This window comes from Anomaloglossus baeobatrachus, chromosome 1 (genome assembly GCF_048569485.1).
Source record: "Anomaloglossus baeobatrachus isolate aAnoBae1 chromosome 1, aAnoBae1.hap1, whole genome shotgun sequence".
NCBI lineage: Eukaryota > Metazoa > Chordata > Amphibia > Anura > Aromobatidae > Anomaloglossus > Anomaloglossus baeobatrachus.
The window spans coordinates 722,479,362-722,491,565 of NC_134353.1; positions in this window are offsets into that span (position 1 = coordinate 722,479,362).

The following is a 12,204-nucleotide window of genomic DNA, read 5'->3' on the forward strand; positions in this document are numbered from 1 at the left end:
GGCTAAAAGGACCTTCCATGACCGTGACGCCATAACCATGTGACAAGTCACATGTGAATGTTGTATTACCTCATTGGCTGCAGACTGGTCACGTGAGTATGACGTCATCACAGGTCCTGGCGCAATGACACTCGCATCACGGCGCACAATCTCCCGAAGGCAGCGGGTCAGCTGCATGTATTTCCACAGCTGAGGCGCTGCTGTCGGGAGAGTGTGGTGATGCACTGCGAGGTGCAAGTGCAATCATCCCATCACTGTCAGCCTCTGCTTCATTGCTTTGTCCAGAACGATGCAGCAGGCTGACATGGCTCTCTGTGCTTCTCACTGTGCATAGACTGTCTATGCCCAAGATGAAGCAGAGTTGACTTTGTTCTTTGCTTCTCACTATGTAAAGACTGTGTCTGTGCACAGTGATGAAGCTGACATGACTGTCCCTGTGGATTACGTCGGATTAAGGATTTGTTTTATAATAAAGGTGGAGTCTCTAAATGTTTTTTTTATTTCTAATAAAAAAAAATTCTCTGTGTTGTGTCTTTTTTACTGTTTCCTATGGCCAGCATACTCATCGAACATGTCCCTTATTGAACATGTTTGGGATGCTCTGCATCGGCCTATATTTCACCGTGGTCAAGTTTCTGCCAATATCCAGCAATTTCTCACAGCCCCTGAACAGTAGAGGACCAACATTTCACAGGCCACAATAAACAACTCAATCAACTCTAGCTGGGATGATTTAGGAAAGCCTGCACTCGCAGGGAGTTGGACCTGATGGCCCTTGAGGTCCCTTCCAACTCTACCATTCTATGATTCTACGATTCTACACTGTGTACAGAGTGCAGACTTATTAGGCAAGTTGTATTTTAGCAGATTTTTTTTATTATTGATCAACAACTATGTTCTCAATCAACCCAAAAGACTCATAAATATCAAAGCTTAATATTTTTGGAAGTTGGAGTGGAGGATATCTGTTTGTGCAGGTAACTATTACTGTGCAGAATTATTAGGCAACTTAATAAAAACCAAATATATTCCCATCTCACTTGTTTATTTACACAAGGTAAACCAACATAACTGCACAAAATTTAGAAATAAACATTTCTGACATGCAAACACAAAACCCCAAAAAATTAGTGACCAATATAGTGATCTTACTTTATGATGACACTCAACAGCCTACCATCCATAGATTCTGTCAGTTGCTTGATCTGTTTATGATCAACATTGCGTGCAGCAGCCACCACAGCCTCCCAGACACTGTTCCGAGAGGTGTACTGTTTTCCCTCCCTGTAGATCTTACATTTTATGAGGGACCACAGGTTCTCTATGGGGTTCAGATCAGGTGAACAAGGGGGCCATGTCATTATTTTTTCATCTTTTAGACCCTTACTGGCCAGCCACACTGTGGAGTAGTTGGATGCATGTGATGGAGCATTGTCCTGCATGAACATCATGTTTTATTTGAACGATACCGACTTCTTCCTGTACCACTGCTTGAAGAAGTTGTCTTCCAGAAACTGGCAGTAGGTCTGGGAGCTGAGCTTCCCTCTATCCTCCACCTGAAAAGGTCCCACAAGTTCATCTTTGATGATACCAGCCCACTCCAGTACCCCACCTCCACCTTGCTGGCATCTGAGTCGGAGTGGAGCTCTCTGCCCTTTACTGATCAGCCTCTGGCCCATCCATCTGGCCCATCAAAAGTCACTCTCATTTCATCAGTCCATAAAATCTTTGAAAAATCAGTCTTAAGATATTTCTTGGCCCAGTCTTGACGTTTGATCTTATGTTTCTTGTTCAAAGGTGGTTGTTTGTCACCTTCCTTACCTTGGCCATGTCCCTGAGTATCGCACACCTTGTGCTTTTTGATACTCCAGTAACATTGCAGCTCTGAAATATGGCCAAACTGGTAGCAAATGGCATCTTGGCAGCTTCACGCTTGATTTTCCTCAATTCATGGGCAGTTATTTTGTGCCTTTTTGCCCAACAAAAAAAGGAGGGGAGCCAGCACTGCCTATGAATGGCATGCAACAATAAAGAAATAAAAAGTGTAATATTCACAAATTCATTCCTACTGTAACAACTCAATGAGATTTTTTGCAAATGATTGATCAATGATTTGAGCCCCCCTGCCCCGTCACGGCAAATCTCTATAGGGGGGTCCCTAACGCTATATTATAATTTAATATTGTACCATAAGGTCTCATATAATGAGCAGGACGATATGAAAACACCACTTACCCGAGACATGTCTGAACCGCTCCCATGCTGCCAGGACTGACAACCACGAATAAAAGCAGCCCAGGTGCCAGTGTATGTGGCAGAACCACACACACCTTCACAATGTCAGGACTGGCCCTCACAGTGCCAGACCAGCAAACATGGATGAGGGCGGAACAAGGTTCAGGCAGGTGGTGTTTAAATAATGATGCCTTGGAGCAGGAGGCGGTGGCTGTGTGTGAACAAGCACCAAACTAAATTTTGATGGCTACAGAAGGAATTTGCAAACCACACTGGGCGTGAACGGCATGGTGGCGGTCAACCACCTGACCAGTAAACGAAAAAAGGAGGGGAGCCAGCACTGCCTATGAATGGAATGCAACAATAAAGAAATAAAAAGTGTAATATTCACAAATTCATTCCTACTGTAACAATTCAATGAGATTTTTTGCAAATGATTGATCAATGATTTGAGCCCCCCTGCCCCGTCACGGCAAATCTCTATAGGGGGGTCCCTAACGCTATATTATAAATTAATATTGTACCATAAGGTCTCATATAATTTTTTGCCCAACACGCTTCTTGCAACCCTGTTGGCTATTTGCCATGAAACGATTGATTATTTGGCGATCATGCTTCAAAAGTTTGGCAATTACAAGACTGCTGAATCCCTCTGCAAGTCATCTCACAATTTTGGACTTTTCAGAGCCCGTCAAATCTTTCTTCTGACCCATTTTGCCAAAGGAAAGGAAGTTACCTAATAAGTATGCACCCTTTATACAGTGTGTTGATGTCATTATACCACACCCATCCTCATTACAGAGATGTGCATCACCTTATTTAGTTAATTGGTAGTTGTCTCTCAAGCAAACACAGCTTGGAGTAGGACAACATGTATAAAAAGTATCATGTGATCAAAATACTCATTTGCCTAATAAGTCTGCACGCAGTGTATGAATAAGATGTGTTGCACTGCATAAGGAAAATGGTGGTTTCACCAGATACTGACTGGTTTTGTAACCCCCCTGGATGCACCAATATTGTAAAAGTTAAAATTTTAGATTGGCCTTTTATTGTGGTGAGCCTAAGGCACAATTGTGCAATAATAATGCTGTCGTATGAATATCCTGATATGCCACACTTTTCAGGTAGATGTATTATCTTGTCAAAGAATTACTCACTAACACAGATTTAGACAATTTTGTTAACGATATGTGAGAGAAAAGTCTTTTTAGATACTTAGAAAAAGTCTTACATTTTTGAGTTCAGCTCATGAAAAATGGGAGCAAAAACAAGTGTTGCTTTTATATTTTTTTTCAGTGTAGTAAATCTATTATGTAGATATTTCATTAATTTATTTGGTTGAACAATCCCTTAATAGACAATATAGAAGTATTGAGAATTTTACCAATGACTTTTTACCACTGTGTCAACAATAGGATGCAAATCCGGATAAAGGTTGGTAAAAAAAAAAAACAAGTAACAAAATATACTTAAAATATTCATAGTGAAATAAAACTTATTATATTGCAAGAAAAATTATTCTTTTTTATTTTTTCAAAACTTTTAATGAGTTTCAAAAGCACCACTTGCTGGCTCAATTTGAAAGAAAGTACTTTTCAGATCATCATAAAAGGTCAAAAAAATTATTCTACCAGGTGACAAATTTCCTCTGCCCCAATTTATAAAAAAAAAACACTGACTTGGCAAGCTGAACATCAAATTCCACCTTAATAGCTTGGCATTTCTCCAGCTGAAATGAAAGGTTCTGAGAAGTTTTATAGCATGCCATGTTCTAAACATTGCTGTCAGGCAGGATGAGAAGCATAAAAAAATTAATAGAAATTTATTTTAAGATCACTGGATTGTAAAATGTTTAATATTTTTAATTTATTTTATTAGTTAATTTGAAGAATTTAACCTGATTTTGTTTATGTTTTCAGAACACATACATACATTATTTAAAGTTTCATGTAATAAAATTAGTCAAATCATATTCAGAGTAACACCTTTATAAAACAGACACCCGTGCACACAACTGATCTTGTTGTTAGGGTATAGTTCTACTTGCGCATACAGTAGCTTCTGATGAGAGAGCATCGGAAGTGGTATGCTAATGACATTCTGCTGCGAGTGGGAGCCGAGGGTCATGTGACTATGATCCAATCATACGATCAGATCACAGCTGCAGAGAAGAGGGAGAAAACACTTTCTCCCCATCTGCTCCCCAGCCTGCACTGTGTACATCGCACTGCTGTCGGATGACATGTGAGTGCAGTGCAATGTTTCACATGCACCCAAAGACTAATATGGGTGCATGTGAGCTGAGACTCGCTGCCAAACGCTGCATGCTGCAATTCATTCTGCATGCTGCTAAGCCATGAGAAATTAATCGCAGATGGATACTGCCCCATAGTTTTGCACTGTTTTATCGGATATCACTTGTCCGTGCAAATCGCAAGTGGAACCATATATGTGGTTTTCATGGATAGCTTTCTTACCAATGAGATTCTACAAGCCATGATATTCTACATTTCCAATTCTTTTTTTTTCTTTGAACCAAGTGGTTTGTGGCAAAAACAGAGACATAACTGATTTTGATCAGAGGGTCAAAAGAAAACTGGCAATGCAAGTCTGTAGGTCTGTAAAAAAAATTACATCACACTCAAATAACATCTGAGTGCTGTTTAATTTTCACAGACTGAAAAAATGGAGAACTTTTTTTTTCCACCACGTCCGAGAAATCCTGATGCCTCTCTGATCAGAACAATCTGACCATTTTTCATCTATGGTGACAGGAAATGCAATCAAGTAATAAAATGACAAATTTACAGCTAAGAAAAAGTTCAAACACAAAGAGTGAAAACAAAAAATGTGAAATGAAAAAAATACCCCATTATAATATTAATAATTTTATTAGATTAAATAATACGAACTTATAAATTAATGAAACATACAAGGCAGCTCATTAACAAGACACACAATAAAACAATATTAATAAATACAGTATATGTAAGTAGTTCCAAGGTGCAATGTGATTAAAGTGAAGGTATATTAAAACATACCATGAGGAGTAACAAAGAGTGAAATAATTAACATTGTACTTATACTTAGCTACTGTTCAGCTAAAAGTCTCAAAAGTTAAAGTTCAGGTCAGTGATTCTGGTACTTATGTTATTGTTTTTTCACATACCACAATTACAGACATTTATAGACCCATTAAAATCAATGGGTCTGCACACACATCAATGATTTTTCACTGACAGGTTTCCGTGCAGTGCATACGCGTCTCCGTATGTTCCGTACGAAGATAAGTCTGTTTTTTTTCCTGACATCACTGACATCCCACAGAGTACACTATAGTGTGATCCATGTAACACGTACCAAAAAAATCACATACATTTAAAATAAAAAGCTTAATAAACTCCCCTACTCCAGCGATGCTGTCTCCGGTCGCTGCCTTCTCCTGCTTCCAGGCCTGCTAATTATTTTCATGCAAATGGACTGTACAGCTGATCCAGAAGTAGCTGTAGCGGTGAGAGACACAGCGGCCGAACACAGGAGAGCGTGGACAGGTGAGTAGATCTCCTTGTATTGTCATGGATAGTTCATGGAGATAACACATGTGCCCAAACCATGACACATGAAGTGACATACTGTATGTACTTTTAACATTTCAGTGAAAAACATCTGTGGTTTTCACTGACGTGTGAAAGAGGCCTTAGGCTGATGGGAGTAGTGATCATCCAAATATGGAGGCAGCTTTCACCCCCAGTTCTATACCACAAAAACCTGACCAGCACCTCCAACTATGATAAAGCAAGTGTGAATCTTGTGGAAAGATACTTTTAACCCTTTCAGGACATATGACATAACAGTAAATCATAGATCGTGTCACTACCTTTGATGCGGGTTCGTGCGGCGTGTCCACATGTTACCCTACACATGTTGGCTGGTCAAGTGCCTTTAACAGGCTTGAGTGGATCTCCAATCTGCCCACACCTGTTAACCAGTTAAATCCCACTGTCATTCTCTGACAGCGAGAATCCACTCATGCCAGCATGGAGCGCATCTGTCACGGGGGCTATGGGGAATTAGGTTTTTTGGGTCACTTCTACCTTGCAATAAAATGCAATAAGAAGGCGATCAAAGCATCACATCTACACAAAAATAGCATAATTAAAAATATCAGCTCAGGACACAAAAAATAAGCCCTGACACAGACCCAGACCCCAAAAAGTGAGAACATTACGGGTCTCGGAAAATGTTCAAATTCTTTTTTTTGGCACATTTTTGGATTTTTTTCAACGCTTAAATAAAAAAAAACTATACGTTTGGTATCTATGAACTAGTACTTACCTGGGAGATCAAACTGCCAGATCAGTTTTACCATATAATAAACATGGTAAATAAATAAAACAAAACAAACAAAAAACAATTTGTGGAATTGCACTATTTTTTGAAATTGCACCTCACTTGGAATATTTTCCCTGTTTTCCAGAACAATATGAAGCAGAATGAACAGTCATTCAAAAGTACAGTTCATCTTACAAAACACAAGCCCTCATATGGATATATTGACAGAAAAAAAGTTAAGGCTCTTGGTAGCAAAGGGAGGAAAACAGAAAATTGTTGGGTGTTGAAAAGGTTAAAATTAATAAACATTAGGATAGGATCCCATCAAAGAAAGGAATACCTTGTCGTGGTTAATAGCTATCATGAACTGCCAATTTATTCGCTAAATACCTTTATTTTAGATGTATATTATATGTAACAGTAATGCACTCCAAATTTCAGACAGAAATTCAATATATGCATACATCTTACCACTGAGAGTGCTGCTGGATCCTTTTGTTTGTATACTATTAGACTGTGGCAGAGATGTACTTAGAGGGCTTTTCCAGTAAAATCAAGAAACTAGTGAACGCTGTGATTTTCATGTGTATATTTGGTCTGTGAATAAAAATCCTTATCTAAACATCCTCATTAAATAAATTTAGTCCAAGCACTGTCACTTAATTCCAGAATACAGCAGCAAAAATATGATCATGTGAATGACTATAAAAAAACACGGCACTCATGCACAGCGTCTGTGCCCGCACCATAGCTAGTTATTACAATTATGGTGGTTTGTATTAAAGGATATGTTAGACCAATGATCAGTTCATTCTTTATGTGACTACCAAGCTCTGCTGTTGGAGCATTCTGACAACTCCATATAGGATGATAGAATCGGCAGTCCGACATATGACCTGTCATTCCATTTTTAAATGAGGATAAAAAGTGTCTCATCAGGAATGAGTTTCCTGTTCTTCTGGTCAATGCGTATCTCAGTGATTGGTTCCCTAACCAATAAATAAGTTATCACAGATTCTGCATATAGTTGATAGCTTATTTTCATTATTGAAAACCACGTAAGTGTAAATAATCCAAAAGAAAGACTACAAGCTCAAGTAGTAAAAAAATTTTATTTTATTTCGAATCATTTAAAATATGAGAAATAGGGAAAAGACCCCAAACACATAGTACATAAAAAAGGAGAACAGCGGACACCTGACATGTATTAAATTGGTGAAAATAATTTTGATCATATAAGTATATAAGGGTATATAAATATATGGTATGAACTAAAATTTATATGTAGAAAAAAAAAGTATAATAGCAATAAATATGTTCAAAGTTTTTGCATAAAAAATAGTACATACAACTTTCTATAAAGAAGGAAGAAATCCAAACATAGGCATATCCCCTTAGTTCAATGTATATCAAAGAGACATGTGCATAAATATACAGAAAGCTATAACATATTTTTAAAACCCATTCAATTAAAGTGCATCACCTAAGATAAGTAAATGAAAGCACAGGATCACGCCTCACCCTCACTCAGGGTAAGGTGCGACACTGCGTCTTCATTTACTTATCTTAGGTGATGTACTGTGCAAAATGGTGTGATTGTAAATGTGACTGTGCGGATTCCTTTAGTGGAAAGATACACACACACACACACACCCAAACACACACACACCCACACAGCTTTATATATTAGATGTGTGTGGGGGTCTCTTCCCTATTTTTCATATTTTAAATGATTCTAAACAAAATTTCATTTTTTTACTGCTTGAGCTTGTATTCCTTCTTTTGGATTATTTAGGTTTGTCATTAATGTATTGTGCCTCTACATGTTAGGCCTCTGCCACACTCACGTGAATTTCACGCACGTGCCGAGAGACACGTATTTCCCCTGCGTGTTGCGTGCAGGTAAGTACGTGTCTCTGGTACGTGCGTGACACGTGTGTTCTACGTGTGCTATCCGCGATAGCACACGTAGAACCGGTAATTATTATACTCACCTGGTCCTTCCTGATGTCCGCGCTGCTGTCCGTGGTGCTGATCCTCGGTCTCCAGCCCTCCCGTCTCCCCGCTGCTGCTGCTGCCAGGCAGTGAAGTGAATATTCAATGAGAATAATGAGCGGCGGTCGGCAGCAAGAGGCAGCAGCGGCAGAGACAGGAGGGCTGGAGAAGGTGAGTTAATGTTTTTTATTTTTTTCCCTGACATGTGTGTTTACTCCGGCGCGTGTCACACGGGACCGCATCCACACTACACCCGTGTGGTACGGGTGCGGGCCGTGTAACACCCGTGCTGCCGGAGAAAACACTGACATGTCAGCGCTTTGAAAATCGCACACACGTACAAACGCACACGGACACACGTTCCGTGTGGTTTTACGTGTGTGTGCCTGCTACCATAGGGTAGCATTGCTGTACATGTCTCCGTGCCGCCGGTACGTGTAAAAAATGACAAACACGTGCCGGAGGCACGGATGTGTGGAGCAGGCCTCCGGCACGTGTTTGTCATTTTTTACACGTACCGGCGGCACGGAGACATGTACAGCAATGCTACCCTATGGTAGCAGGCACACACACGTAAAACCACACGGAACGTGTGTCCGTGTGCGTTTGTACGTGTGTGCGATTTTCAAAGCGCTGACATGTCAGTGTTTTCTCCGGCAGCACGGGTGTTACACGGCCCGCACCCGTACCACACGGGTGTAGTGTGGATGCGGTCCCGTGTGACACGCGCCGGAGTAAACACACATGTCAGGGAAAAAAATAAAAAACATTAACTCACCTTCTCCAGCCCTCCTGTCTCTGCCGCTGCTGCCTCTTGCTGCCGACCGCCGCTCATTATTCTCATTGAATATTCACTTCACTGCCTGGCAGCAGCAGCAGCGGGGAGACGGGAGGGCTGGAGACCGAGGATCAGCACCACGGACAGCAGCGCGGACATCAGGAAGGACCAGGTGAGTATGATAATTACCGGTTCTACGTGTGCTATCGCGGATAGCACACGTAGAACACACGTGTCACGCACGTACCAGAGACACGTACTTACCTGCACGCAACACGCAGGGGAAATACGTGTCTCTCGGCACGTGCGTGAAATTCACGTGAGTGTGGCAGAGGCCTTAAGTGTAGTACAGGTATGATGTCTGTGGGCACAGTAGCTGGACATGAGTCACCTATATTTTGCAGTCAACACTAGAGTTGAGCGATGTTCGAGGTTCGCCAATTTCATGTTCGAGTGATTTTGGGGGTGCTCGAGATCGAACTCTAATGCGAGCTTTTTCCTAAAAGATCGACAGCTCGAGTTACGTTCGAGAACGGTTCGATCAGCAAAAAGCTTAGCTAGTTACTAGCTGGATTTTCACTGTAATAGTGTGAGTCACTCTGTGATTCACACTGTTATCAAATTTCAGCGTATAGTGTGTGTGGGGGGCTCATTTAGATCAGTGCTGTTGGGATAATGGCGATCGCCTTTTTTTTTTTTTCCCTAAGCGTGCGTGCAGTGGGGCGGGCCAGCATGTCAGCCAATCACAGACACACACACAGCTAAGTGGTCTTTTTTGCCAGACAAGCAAGGGCATGTGTCATAGGCTGTGAATGTCACATGACCTTGCATTATAAATACGGCCATTTTCCCTCACGGTGCCATTATCTGCTTTCTGCGTGTAGTTCACCACTCACGCAGCTCCTGTTGCCGCTCCGGCTGTGTACGCTATACACACAGCGCTCTACAGATTAAGGACAGAAGTTTATTTCAGCCCTTTTCAGGGCTGTTTTCCTTCGGCTCAAAGCCATAGGTGACAGGCAGGTCAGTGGAAATGCTGTATACAGCTTCAGATAACAGCGTCTGTGTACCTAAGCTCAGGGAATTCCTTGCTGCATTTCACCATTAGGAGGGATAGAAAGTGAGGCTTCCTTTACTGTCCACTGACCCAGAGAACCCGGCCCCTGTACCCACCTGCCCATTTTTGCCATGCTATTTTTATAGCAAAGAGTGCTGAAAATTAGTGGCATCCAAAAAGTGGCTGCTATACTCCATTGTTGTCCCACTGGTGCCAAGCAATTTCCACCACCTCTGCATTCTACCCTCATGCACACATTTTGCTACGCTATTCTTATAGCAAACAGTGCTGAACATAAGTGGCATCCAAAAAGTGTCTGCTATACTCATTTTGTGTCCCACTTGTGCCAAGCAAGTCCCACCACCTCTGCATTCAACCCTCATGCACATTTTGCTACGCTATTTTTATAGCAAACAGTGCTGAAAATTAGTGGCATCCTCAAAGTGTCTGCTATACTAATTTTGTGTCCCACTGGTGCCAAGCAAGTCCCAGCACCTCTGCATTCAACCCTCATGCACATTTTGATAAGCTATTTTTATAGCAAACAGTGCTGAAAATTAGTGTCATCCACAAAGTGTCTGCTATACTAATTTAGTGTCCCACTGGTGCCAAGAAAGTCTCATCACCTCTGCATTCTACCCTCATGCACATTTTGCTACACTACACTATTCTTATAGCAAACAGTGCTGAACATAAGTGGCATTCACAAAGTGTCTGCTATACTAATTTAGTGCCCCACTTGTGCCAAGCAAGTCCCACCACCTCTGCATTCTACCCTCATGCACATTTTGCTACGCTATTCTTATAGCAAACAGTGCTGAACATAAATGGCATCCAAAAAGTGTCTGCTATACTAATTTTGTGTCCCACTTGTGCCAAGCAAGTCCCACCACCTCTGCATTTAACCCTCATGCACATTTTGCTACGCTATTTTTATAGCAAACAGTGCTGAAAATTAGTGGCATCCACAAAGTGTCTGCTATACTAATTTTGTGTTCCACTGGTGCCAAGCAAGTCCCAGCACCTCTGTATTCTACCCTCATGCACATTTTGCTACGCTATTTTTATAGCAAACAGTGCTGAAAATTAGTGGCATCCACAAAGGGTCTGCTATACTAATTTAGTGTCCCACTTGTGCCAAGCGAGTCCCATCACCTCTGCATTCTACCCTCATGCACATTTTGCTACGCTATTCTTATAGCAAACAGTGCTGAACATAAATGGCATCCAAAAAGTGTCTGCTATACTAATTTTGTGTCCCACTTGTGCCAAGCAAGTCCCACCACCTCTGCATTTAACCCTCATGCACATTTTGCTACGCTATTTTTATAGCAAACAGTGCTGAAAATTAGTGGCATCCACAAAGTGTCTGCTATACTAATTTTGTGTTCCACTGGTGCCAAGCAAGTCCCAGCACCTCTGTATTCTACCCTCATGCACATTTTGCTACGCTATTTTTATAGCAAACAGTGCTGAAAATTAGTGGCATCCACAAAGGGTCTGCTATACTAATTTAGTGTCCCACTTGTGCCAAGCGAGTCCCACCACCTCTGCATTCTACCCTCATGCACATTTTGCTGCACTATTCTTATAGCAAACAGTGCTGCCAGTTTTAGGGCCATAGTTGCATTGTCAGGGATAGTCAGTGTTGGTTCTTCAGCTGTCAATAAAGCTAGACCACCTCTGCAATCTACACCACCTCTCAATTTTTGCTACCACATTTTAAGTGGCTAATCTTGTCGCTAACAAAATGAGTGGCAAAAGGACAGATGCTGGTGGAAAGGCGTGTTTTAAAAGGAAAAAA